General features: G+C 42.1%; 1 protein-coding gene across 5 annotated transcripts in view; it reads right to left on the reverse strand.

The window, feature by feature from the left end:
- AKT3 (AKT serine/threonine kinase 3) overlaps positions 1-12,187 on the reverse strand; it is a 306,055-nt gene that overhangs the window by 200,802 nt on the left and 93,066 nt on the right. The gene's annotated exons all lie outside the window — the stretch shown is intronic.

Consider the following 12,187-nt stretch of genomic DNA (forward strand, 5'->3'; position numbering starts at 1 on the left):
TTCATGCATATGAATAAAATGCTAAGGAGAAAACAACGTAATTACCAAAATTTGTTTTACAAAAGGCATTCCCCAATCACAAGACATCTTTTCCAGTGACCATCATACTCCCAGGCCAAAGCCTTTGAATAAAGTCAGAGGACCTCACATTACACATAGAGAGTCAACACATTCTTTCCAGTGAACGAGACAAGCAGATTTCAAACTGGAGCAGCCTGGATGGGAATGCCCTGTCCAATCCCCCCCAGAAAAGGAAAAATTCTTCCTGAATGCAGAAAACTGACGTGAAGATTCATGTTTTCAACAAAATACCAACTAATTCAGAAAAAGAAATTTCATGACAAATCCTACCTCAAATATGTAACTAAAAACAAATACACTAAAGATACTTTGTCTAAGAAGTAATTAATTAATCTTTCTCCAGAAATGGATGAAAGAAATCTGGGTACTCTTTAAAAAGTATCAAGGCTACTTTTCATTTAACATTTAACGTTTTTACTTAAAATATTCAAAGTGAAACTATTGATGTGTATCTGATGTGTATCCTATTTTTTTTCAAATACTCCGTTTACAAGCAGCAATAAGGTCTGAAAGACAATTTATAGAAATGACTAGATGTTGTTAGAGTAGAAATAAACAAATCACAAACAGCTGACCCAGCTCTTACCAGGTCCTTTATCAAGAAGCATTATTGCAAAGCAGCTAAAAACTCAATCCTGATATACGGAAAATGAAGTTGGCTGGCATAGGAGAGTATTTTGAAGTGCTTTCTGAATACCTCAGTCTCACACTCAAATCAGAAGCATCTGTCTGCCAACTGTCAAGATAATGTCTAGCTTAGGAGTTTTCCTGAATTCATCACTATTCATAGATGCCTGTCACTACTCAAAAAAGGGGGGGGGGGTTAAAAAAAAAAAAAAAAAGCCAATATTTAAAAGATATTTTCTTTAGGGGGGGGGGGGTTAAAAAAAAAAAAAGAAAGCCATACTTTCAAAGCTATTTTCTTTTTCTATATGTCACAGTCAAGGTAAATACAGAATTTATCAGTTTGAACCCAGCTGACTTTGACTTAACTGCCCCTCCACCTCCTTATCACCGGGTCACGTTAATACTTCCCACTTTACGTAGTTACTGAATTCAAGGATCTGATCCCTACACTCAAAGCCCCCACTTCACCATTCCTTTCACAACCAGATACAAGATAAAAGCACAATCCAGGTACCAGCCCCTAAGGAAAATGGTGCAATGACACATGGTGCAATAAAGTATTTTCACTGGCCTCTTAGTCGATGACACGACAAAGTTCAAGTTCAGTGCAGTTGTCTCTCTCAAGAACCTTCACTGAAAATTGCTTCCTACAAAATGTACACCATTTTTTCCCCAAGTCAGATACAACGAATCATACACATAAATAGTCCTCAAATTATAAAGAAATGCTATTCTGGGCCACTGTCCCAGTGCTGTGTGAGACAGGAGGTCCCGGAATGAAAAAGTCCATATACACCCAAGAAATAATGGAGACAATACGAGGCAGGGCAAAATCAAGGAAAATTGAGGGGGGGTAAAAACCACTAGAAATCAGAGAATGGTTAAGACTACTCCTCACTGAGTGCTCAGTTGTCCTATTTTCCACTTTACACAGTAACAGAATCAGTCGTCTAGATCTCTGTTTTTAGTTCTATATAAACCCACATACATCGGTGAACTATTACATGAACAAATAAGCAATCGAGATCAAAAACTGAGAATCAGGAGCGCCGGGGTGGCGCAGTCGTTAGGCATCTGCCTTCGGCTCAGGGCGTGATCCCAGCGTTCTGGGATCGAGCCCCGCATCGGGCTCCTCAGCTGGGAGCCTGCTTCTTCCTCTCCCACTCCCCCTGCTTGTGTTCCCTCTCTCGCTGGCTGTCTCTGTCAAATAAATAAATAAAATCTTAAAAAAAAAAAAAACTGAGTATCAATAAAGAAGTTAGTTTCCTTCCAAAGACATAATTTTTAAGCATAAAAATGAGGAAAAACTTTTACATAATAAAACTTACTGTATCCCAAAGTTATATTTTGACATAATTATGTGTTAAGAAACATCCTAAACTGAGCTACATTTTCTTACTGTTTTCCATCATAATTTAAACGAATGAGGCCTACATTTTAGTGTAAATATGAATTACCAGAGTACTTAATGCACACGTAACCATCTTTCAGGATAGCAAACCTAGAAATCTTAATTCCAGTATCTGAAAAACTGCATTTTTTATAAGCACCACACAGGATTCAAAAGCAGGTGGAGAGGCGCCTGGGTGGCTCAGTCTGCTGGGCCTCCTACTCTTGGTTTCTGCTCAGGTAATGATTTCATGGTTATGAGATCAAGCCCCACCTCGGGCTCTGCGCTCAACAGGGGGTCTACTTGAGATCCCCTCTCTCCTTCTCCCTTTGCCCCTCCCCCCTCAAATAAATAAATCTTTAAAAAATAAATAAAGATACAACGCGTGGATTTTAGAGCTCACCCTTCAAAAAATATTAACTTAAGTGCAAAATTTCTACTGGGAGATGACAGATCTTTACATTTTAAATTAAAATCCATCCTTCATTCATCAAATCACTGGTTGATGAAAACTGACAAGGTGATGGAGGGAGAAAAATAAAGAAAAGGCAACTACTGTCCTAAACTGCCCTCGTATATGGACGGGGAAAGCAGGTACACAAGGAACAAAACCATGATCATCACAATCACATAAGGAAAGTCCTGACAAGGGGCTGGCGCAGTGCCAGCAAGGAGAATTTACTTTCCCCGGGGCACAGGGGAAACGGGGCAGTGTCGACAGTGGAGCCAACCTTGAAGGACTCAGCACCCGACCAGAGTGCGCCAAGTCCGCAAGTCCCCGTCGCCGGGGGTGTACATGTGAAGACTTGACCCTCGGAGGTACTGAACCCTCTACATCCGATGTCCTTGCCCTACTCTGAGAAAGTTCAGTTTACAACGAGCTGAGCCGCCGAGCCGCAGTAAGAGACCGAAACAGTAACTAGTAATGAAACAGAGCAACTGTAACAATAAACTACAGTAAGAGTTCTGCAAACATGGTCTCTCTCTCTCTCCTTCCTGTGATGATGTGAGATGTGACGTGAGATGAGAAAATGCCTACGGGACCAGATGAAGTGCGCCGAATGACGTCTACTGCAGCGGGAGGCTACTGTTCACCTTCCAACAAAGTTCAGGAGCAGGATCACCAGCTTCACAACTGCGGGAATCAGAAACCATGGAAAGCAAAACTATGGATAAGGGGGTACTGCTGTACCCCGGGAGGGAAAAGTGCTACCTGCAAAGGTGCAGGAAAGAGAAATCACATGTGCTCTCCCAGCTGGAGAGCAGGGTAGCTGATCTCAGCTGTTCTTCTGTCTCTACTTCAGGGATCAGAACAGTATAATCCAGCAAGAACGATCCTCGCTGCACAGTGACTGGCGAGGGCCGGGAGCAGGGACACGGAGCACAGAAATTACGTCCTCCATGGCAACTGAGTAAAGGAGAATAACACGTGTCTTTCCTTCTAAAGGCTACTTTGCCTCTTTCAATATACAGCTCAAATATATGTAATTCTCCCAAAACATCACTGCCAAGAAAAATAAGTGAAAAAAGTAATGTCTTATGAGATTCGAGTATATTAATGAAAAGGTGTGATTATGTGCATTCGACTCATCTACCAAGCACTTAGTGGAAGACCGGAAGGCTACTGCCTTTTTTAAAAGGTTACTACTGCTCATAAAGGCCTAACACAGGGCAGATTTGGAATTTAACGCCTCCAACATTAATGTGTCATTATGCTGGTGGGTGCCAATGTCTGATGACTCTGCTACTGAGCGCTATAACAGATCTGAAGTTTGATCCATCTAGGGTTCCAGCCGTGAGATAACCTTCTCCCCCGTGTGAAGACCATATCCACTTTAATCATTTATGAAAAGTAGATAATAAAAGAACAAGACTGATTAGTTTTGTGTTCAAGGACACTTAAGTGAATCCCAGTGATAACATCTAGAAAAATTCCCTGGATAAAGTCAGATTTTTTAAAATCTACCGAAAAAAGCAGGGTCAGTACCATTTGACCTACCTACCAGATGTAAAAAAAAACCTATTTTAACATATAAGGTGAACTCAACTAACAGAGAGAATCTAAACCTAAGAACATAGTAAATATTTAATATGGTCTTTGACCAATATCTAAGCTTGACTTTTATGATAACTCGTAACAGTAATTTCTCAAAATAACACAACAATTTTCATGAAAAACTTCATAGTTACTCAACTTGTCAACCAATATTCTCTCAACACAAGAGAAAGTTCTTTACGGACAAGTGCTCAGTCCCATGGCCATATGAGAGTGGTCAAAACAACATTAAGAAAAAAAAAAAATGGACCAAGGGTGTAAGATACAAAATTCTAAATGGGTCAGAATGCACAAATTCAGTGTCAAATGTGTCTTCTTTTATGGTTTGTGCTGCCCTTAAAAACCAAAGCATCTTCATGAAAAAGCAGGTGATTTGGTAGAGCTGGGGACAGAGTGCAAAAAGGAATTCATTTTACCCAAACACCTGGCATCCTTCAACAAATCTATCCATACCAAATCGAAATAAGGCAGATAAACTTCTGCCAATCCCATCCTCTCTAAGCAGGTGCACCGGTGACCCCGCCAGCGCTCCCTGCCTGAGCCGAGGGGAGAGATGTCAGCACCAAGGTAAAACCTGCTCCCGCCGTGGGCCCCACTCAGTCCTTCAACAGATTCCTTCCACACTCAGGTTAGGACAGAAAATGTGCAATTCACACAAGTATAAGTGTTTCTGGTGAATGTGAACACATTAACATTTAAAAGGAGCCCAACCTATAGGATACACACTGAGACTGAACACACACCACGGTCAAACACAGGACAAGGCAGCTCAACCGGACATCTGTTATGGAAGGAAAAGTAAAGGGCAGACTACGGACAACATTTCATCCTGGAGTCAGTCTTCATAAATCAGCCTACAATATCAAAGGTTTATTATTGTAAGGATTCGCCCTTATTTGCAATTTATAGTTTGAAACATGCACAGTTGAAAACTCTAGTCTTCTTGAAACAATACCTTAGGGGTTAGGACTCACGACACCAAGTTTCACATCCTCTTGGTCTATAGGAAAGGAACCTCGACCCTCACATTTCAAAGTATTTCTAGTTAAAAAAAAAAAAAAAATAGACCCAAGAAAATGAAGCATCATAAATATTCTATCAACATCAACTCTAAAATTAAATATTTAGATCTAAACCTGACCTGAGTTAAAATAATAATAATAAAAATAAGAGCATTATCATACTTATTTGATGGATACTTATAAAATGTTGACATTTTATAAGAATCGACCTTGGGGCACTCAGCTACATTTCTCTAAACTAAATCATCAATACAAAAGCTTAAAGCAAAATGTTGTAATCCTATGACATTAGTAAAGCCTAAGAGATACTGAAGACTGGAACTATCTACTCCCTAGACAACTGACTGTGCCCATTAACAGGGTGTGCTTCACTGTTCCAGGAGACCTTGGCCCAGGCACAGGGTCGGACTGCTCATTACGGCCTATTGTGAAACACTCATCCACTACTCCATGGAAAGTATCAAGTGTTTGGTCTCTCAGGTTTTTTTTCAATTCTTTACCGCTGTACGATGTGTTGTACACACACACACACACACACACACACTGTACGAACCTACCTTAAACCAAACGTTGCTCCTCAATACATACCAACCTTGCCTTCTTCCTTCCAAGACACACTAAGGCTCTAGCCAGCACGTGTCCCGCACGGCAGTAAGTAATAAACTCAGTTTTGTCTCATCGGTGCATTGTGAGCAAGATATTTGGAAAGCCAGCATTTGATACTATGCCAATTACATATTTTAATTATTTCAGGTAAAAAATTTAAAGGGTTTTTGAAAACTTTTAGCTTCCTAATGCAGCCCAGGAGCCGTTGTGAATTTGAATTATGAAACTTGTTTTACCTAAAACTTGACAAGAACAGTGAGGACTAGACAGGCAATCACGATGTTCTTTCAGAAAAACTATTCTGGTCATATGTTGTCAGTTCTTCAAGGTGTCAAAGAAAACCTCAGACAACAAAATCTTAGATCTTTCTAAGATTAATGAGTTTAAAGCACATTATCCTTAAAGTTACAAACCCATTTATAATCCACAGACTTTAAGGCAGGAGTCAAATGCCAGACTTCCTGGGAAAGGAAGCGAGTTCTTAGGGAGAAAAGCACCTAAGAAGTCCAGGCTTCTTTACAGAAAGAGCCTCAGGTGGAGGCACAAGGCCTTCTGATCATCCAGGCCTCGGGCAGAGTTTCAAAAGCCAATGAAAAAGGGAATGGCCAATGAGTTAGAAGAAGCAAAGATGAGAAAGTGTTTTAAGAAGGATCAGTTGCTGACTGTGCTGAATGACATTAAGAAGTAGAAGAGGAGGGGCGCCTGGGTGGCGCAGTCTTTAAGCATCTGCCTTCCGCTCAGGGCGTGATCCCAGCGTTCTGGGATCGAGCCCCACATCAGGCTCCTCTGCTGGGAGCCTGCTTCTTCCTCTCCCACTCCCCCTGCTTGTGTTCCCTCTCTCGCTGGCTGTCTCTGTCAAATAAATAAATAAAATCTTTAAAAAAAAAAAAAAGTAGAAGAGGAGCCAAAAAAAATGTCCAATAGATTGGGAAACACAGACATCATTCGTGATTCTGACAAGAGCCTTTTCAGGGAAGTAGTAAGAAATTTAAGTAGCCTGAAGTGGTCTACAAAGTAGAACGGTAACCACGAGGCGAGAGCCCAGGCTGGCAATACCAAGTATTCAAGAAACCGCATTAAAAGGGGAAGCAGAAATAGAGGTGGGAGCTGGAATGGGTGGCAGGTGTCAAGGGAGGGCCTTTCTTTTTCAGATGGAAGGTACATGATCGTGAGGACGAGGACGGAAGGGGGTCGTTCTGTGATGTGAAAGAGGGATGACAGAATTGAGAGGTCTCGGAGAAGATGAAAAGGGATGGAACCCAAAGAACAAGGGAAAAGAACAGCAACTGCGTTGAGCTTACATGTCAGAATATGGCAGGAATACAAACCAGTACCTTTCCAGATCAAGCACTTTATACATTACAAAGAGCCATAAAAATAACTTTATCTTTGAGCCAGTAATTCCACTTGTAAAATTCTATCTAAAAAAAAAATACAGGAATGATCTTAACTATGTAATGATTAAGGACAACTATTACATTATGATATAAAATGCTTATGAAAAGCCCTTAACAACATGGGAAAATGTTTATAGTGTTAAAAGAAAAAAGGATATAAAATGCCAAATGTTGGATTTCAAGTACATACAAATATGTGTATAGATAAAAGATGAAAGAAACACAAAATATAATTAACTTAACTTTGGGGATAGTAAAGATTATAATTTTTTAAAGATTTTATTTCTTTATTTGAGAGAGCAAGAGAGAGTACAAGCAGGGGGAGCAGCAGAGGGAGAAGCAGCTCCCCACTGAGCAGGGAGCAGGACGTGGGGCTCGATCCATGACCCTGAGATCATGACCTGAGCCGAAGGCAGACGCTTCACCAACGGAGCCACCCAGGCGGCCCTGAATGGGTCATTTTAAATAGCAGAATGAAACCATTTGTTTTCACCTTGTCTCGATTTTCAGTGCCTCCCTCTCTACGGACTCCGTCCTAATGTCATTACCTACTTACGTCTCAGAAGCGTCCTTGGGTTATTTTGTATGTAAGGCCACCACCTGTGTGCCGCCAGCTGGGCGCCAACAGCAGCGCAGCACAAGCCGGAGCAAGAGCAGAGCAGCGCACCGCCCACTGACTGGACACAGCGCTCCAGGCCGCCCACACCTTTAAGTTCAACGGCGTGACGGGATCACCAACGATCAAAGCCACAGAGAACGGTCTCCAAGAATGTAGAGAACATTTGCTCTGCTACAGCAGCAAGAACAGAGGGGCACGAGAAGAGGGAAAGAAGAGCCACGGGACCCTTCTCGAATGATCTACGTCAGGAGAGAGTGGTGACAACCGTGAGCCGAAGCTTCCCCCGAGCGGCGTCCACGCCGGCCTCCAGCAAGGAAGCAGGTAGCCACAGACTTGGAGACTCGCAGCCACAGGTGTTTAAAAGTCGGGATAGAGAAATTATTATTTACCGCCCCCCTTTCAGGCAAGAAGAGTGTTCTGTGAGGAAAAAGAGAAAGAAGACGGCAGCAGAAGTGGACGCTGAAACCTGCTCCAGAATCTCAGCTCAAGGAAGGATCACGTGTATAAACCCGGGGTTCACCCCTCGTTTCCGAGTCTTTCAAGTCCGAAAGCTCTGGGTTATAATTTCTGCCCCTGTTTGCTCTCTGTGCAACCCTGGACCACTTACTTCACATCTTACATCATAGTTCAGGATCCTTCTATATCATTTCAAGAGTGTAACACTCCGCCTGTGGAGCGATTAAGAGGATGAAATGAAATAAAATACAGAAAACATCTAGAGACAAGCCTGACACATAATTATAGTTTTCAAATTTTCGGTTTTCTTCTCCAACTTCATTCACCACCTTCACACATGTCTGTGATCTATTTCATATGCTTTGTTGTGTACGTACACATGTTCTTCCTAAACAGATTTAGCTTCACCTTAACAATACTACCTACCAGGAGGCTGACTATGAGGAAGGACAATGGCCACATTGCATGTGACAACAGGACTCTGTCCCCCAACCTCTACCACCAGCCCGGGGAGACGAAATCACGAGGTCTGCAGCAATCTGCTCAGAACAGTCAAGACTTGGCCAATTCCCAAATCTCTGCCCCTGCATCCAGCTGCCACCAACCAGAAAAAGCTAAATATCCTCCCCAACCAATCACGGAAGATGCCCACCTCCCCACGCCAACAACCGCCCACCAGGGCTCACCTGAAGCCTTCCCTGTTCTTACTATGAAGCTGTCCTACTCTTCGACCTGCCATTGAGTCCCAGGTAAGCTAAGGTGGCTGACTTCCTACGCTATGCTAACTCTGAGTAAACGGTCTCTGTTCTCATGTGGGGCTAGACTGTGGATTTCCACACCAGGATAGACTAGTCGCGTTCTACTATATAAAAATAAATATTTAATATTTATTATTGGGCATCACCTAAAATAATCTTCAACTGTCACACTTTGGGAAATGCTGCACTTGGGTTGTATAGACGGGACTGCCAACCACCTGTAGGGAGTCCCATGCAGGTCAACAAACTATGATCTCCTGGGGACATAAAGTTAACAAGCTTCCTTTCTAATCTATTTAAAAAGCATCTCCTTTTTTAATACTTCTAAATCAAAATCTCTGAAGTCTGATGGCACTACCAGAATATTCTGTGCAGGGAGGAAAGCCTCCATCAGACCTCTAGAACGCTAGGTTAGTGAGTGAGCACCTGTCCACTACTTTACAGAGATCAGGCAGGGAAGCCTGCGTGGCGTTGAGTGTGGCAGGGAGCAGGAAAGGAAAACTGTTACCACGGACTAACAGCTTCCACGGAAGTCCATCTGCAAGGCCGGAGACCCGTGTCTGCGCCCGTAGTTCAAGACACAAAGTCAGAGGTCTAACTATGCCTACAACAATGGGATGCTAGAACATTAGAAGATGAGAGAACGTATTCCGTTTCTCTGCTTACAGGGAAGATCGGTTCGTCTTCAACTTGCCTTTTTCCTAATTGGCCTAAACACGCTCCAGTGTGGATTGAGTTTAGCCATCCAATAAGCTTAAGTACTTCTCAATCTCTGAAATTACTCCATCTGTCAAATACGTTCTTAAATAATGACCCCAAACTCTAGTTGGTCTACAAATTTGCAACACTACCCCTCTGGGGTAACTTTAAAGAACTGTTGTATAACTGACAGTGGTTCCTTTCAAAAGAACAAGACGAGCCTGTGTACTGAAAAATAAAAACTCAAGTTCAGGAAAATCATAAATACCAATGAACGAACAAGTACCCTCAAAGCTAGATGGTAACACTATTGTTATGTGCTCTTGCCAATCAGCATTGTTATGGCTTGACAAAGAATCCAGTGCACCAGACTGTAGCTAATTATGTATATTCAAGTGATTAGCAAGCACTTGTTGCCTCTTTCACACCACCCTCCAAACAGCAGCCTTTGAGAGGAGAATAGACTGCAAATGTATTGAGAGAACACTGTTAATCCTTTGGGGAGAACGTAAATGTAAACAGGACGACTCTACATCAAGGTGCTTTGACAACAACAATCATCTGCATAAACACATGCTCAACAACAAACAGGTGTTCTATTTCACAACTCGCACCCATTTGATGCTTTCAAGTAAGCATTATGCACAAACTGTTAGAAGTACTTTGAAACCAGCTGCAATTACTATAATTAGCTGCTTTCCTACACTTTGTTTCCTTTTACCTGTTCAGTACTGAGCTATGCCAGCTCACACACCCTAAGTGACCAACGTTTCAGGGCTTTCACTCTGAAGTATAGAAAGAGGAGAGATGAGGGTCAACTTCAACTAATTTAACTGGAACCTTCTGTAAAACACCCTAACCAAAAATACTAAAGCAAAACTCAAACTTTTATTTTAAAGCTACATTAATGAGACAAGAGATAGTGCTTTTTCAAAAGCTGTTCATAGTTTTGACTCAGAAGAGACCCAAATTACTGTAGTATTGAAAAATGGAAGTGAGTCAGGGGAAGTACTCTAAAGTCCGTCAGTTAAAGACTAAGTAAAACGCAGAGCCATTTATTCAAACAGAATACTACACAACAGTTAAAAGGCACGACTGAGGACGGCCATAGTGCTAACCGCGCAGTATGGACAGAGCGCACAAATGCAACACTGAGAGAAAAGAAGGAAATTTCAGAATGCCAAGAAGTAAAGACTAACCATCACAAAAAGTACGGAGTAACCGAATCATCACCTACATACAGAACTATAAACATCCTTCTAAAATCAGGATTTCCGGGCACCTGGGCGGCTCAGTTGGTGATGCATGATCCCGGGGTCCTGGAATCGAGTCCCACGTCAGGCTCTCTGCTCAGTGGGGAGCCTGCTTCTCCCTCTGCCGCTCCCCCTCTCGCTCACTCTCACTCTCTCAAATAAATAAATAAAATCCTTAAAAACAAAAATCAGGATTTCCAAACGTGAATACAAAAAACATAAAAGTCACACGTAGCAGGGCTTCTCAATAGGAAAAACTGGGGAGGGCTGACGTCCTAACCCTCAAACCAGGAATGGACACGCTGTCAAGTCCACAGCCCTGCGTGTCAGTCTGTCCCCTGTGCCCACCCAGCATTTCCAGTGAACGGTAAGTACTGACCAATAAAGAACTCATGAACGAGTGAGTGTGAGGAGGGAATGAGTGCATAACTCAAGCTCACAAATCAACTGAAGAGCTAGAACTGTGACTGTTCAAAAAATGTAAGCCACAAAAAGGAAAAAAAATGTAAAAAGGAAAAGTAGGTCACAGTATTACATTATTTTAAAGTATTTGTTAAGGTATCACTTAGTAAGATATTTGAAACTTGAACAGCAAGCTACTCATACTGAAAATAATTAGTAGTATTAGTCTACAGTCAGAAAAAATATTTTGTTCTATTTCTCCTCATAACGTTTTCCCCCATTTTTCCTCCTCATTAGAGATTACTGTGCCAGACCCAGCAACAGACTTCAGCATCTGAGTGGCTAAGTCATCATCGTCACTGTTGTCCTTATTACTAGTTTTCCCAGCTACTCCCTTCCTTTTTAAGTAGACTGAGCCGGAGAAGTAGACGCACGTTTGTCACAACTATGCGTAGAAAACGAAATCTAAATCCAATTAAAGGGTCCAATTCTAGAAGTACTGGGAAGATGAAGAAGGAAATAACAGTGTCTGAGATGGTGCCGTGGAAAAGCAAGTAGAATGACAGAATGAATCTGAGGTTGAAGATAAGTCAAATATTTTTTTTTAATTTATTTGTTTTAGAGAGAGAGAAAGAGAGAGTATGGGGGGTAGGGGCAGAGTGAGAGACAGAATCTTAAGCAGACTCTGTGCTGACTGGGAAGCCCAACGTGGGGCTCGATCCCACGACCCCAAGACCATGACCTGAGCCGAAATCAAGAGTTGGACACCCAACCTACTGAGCCACCCAGGCACCCCACCCAGTGATTCAAATATTAGTAAA

This window comes from Ursus maritimus, unplaced genomic scaffold, assembly GCF_017311325.1.
Source record: "Ursus maritimus isolate PB19 unplaced genomic scaffold, ASM1731132v1 scaffold_2, whole genome shotgun sequence".
NCBI lineage: Eukaryota > Metazoa > Chordata > Mammalia > Carnivora > Ursidae > Ursus > Ursus maritimus.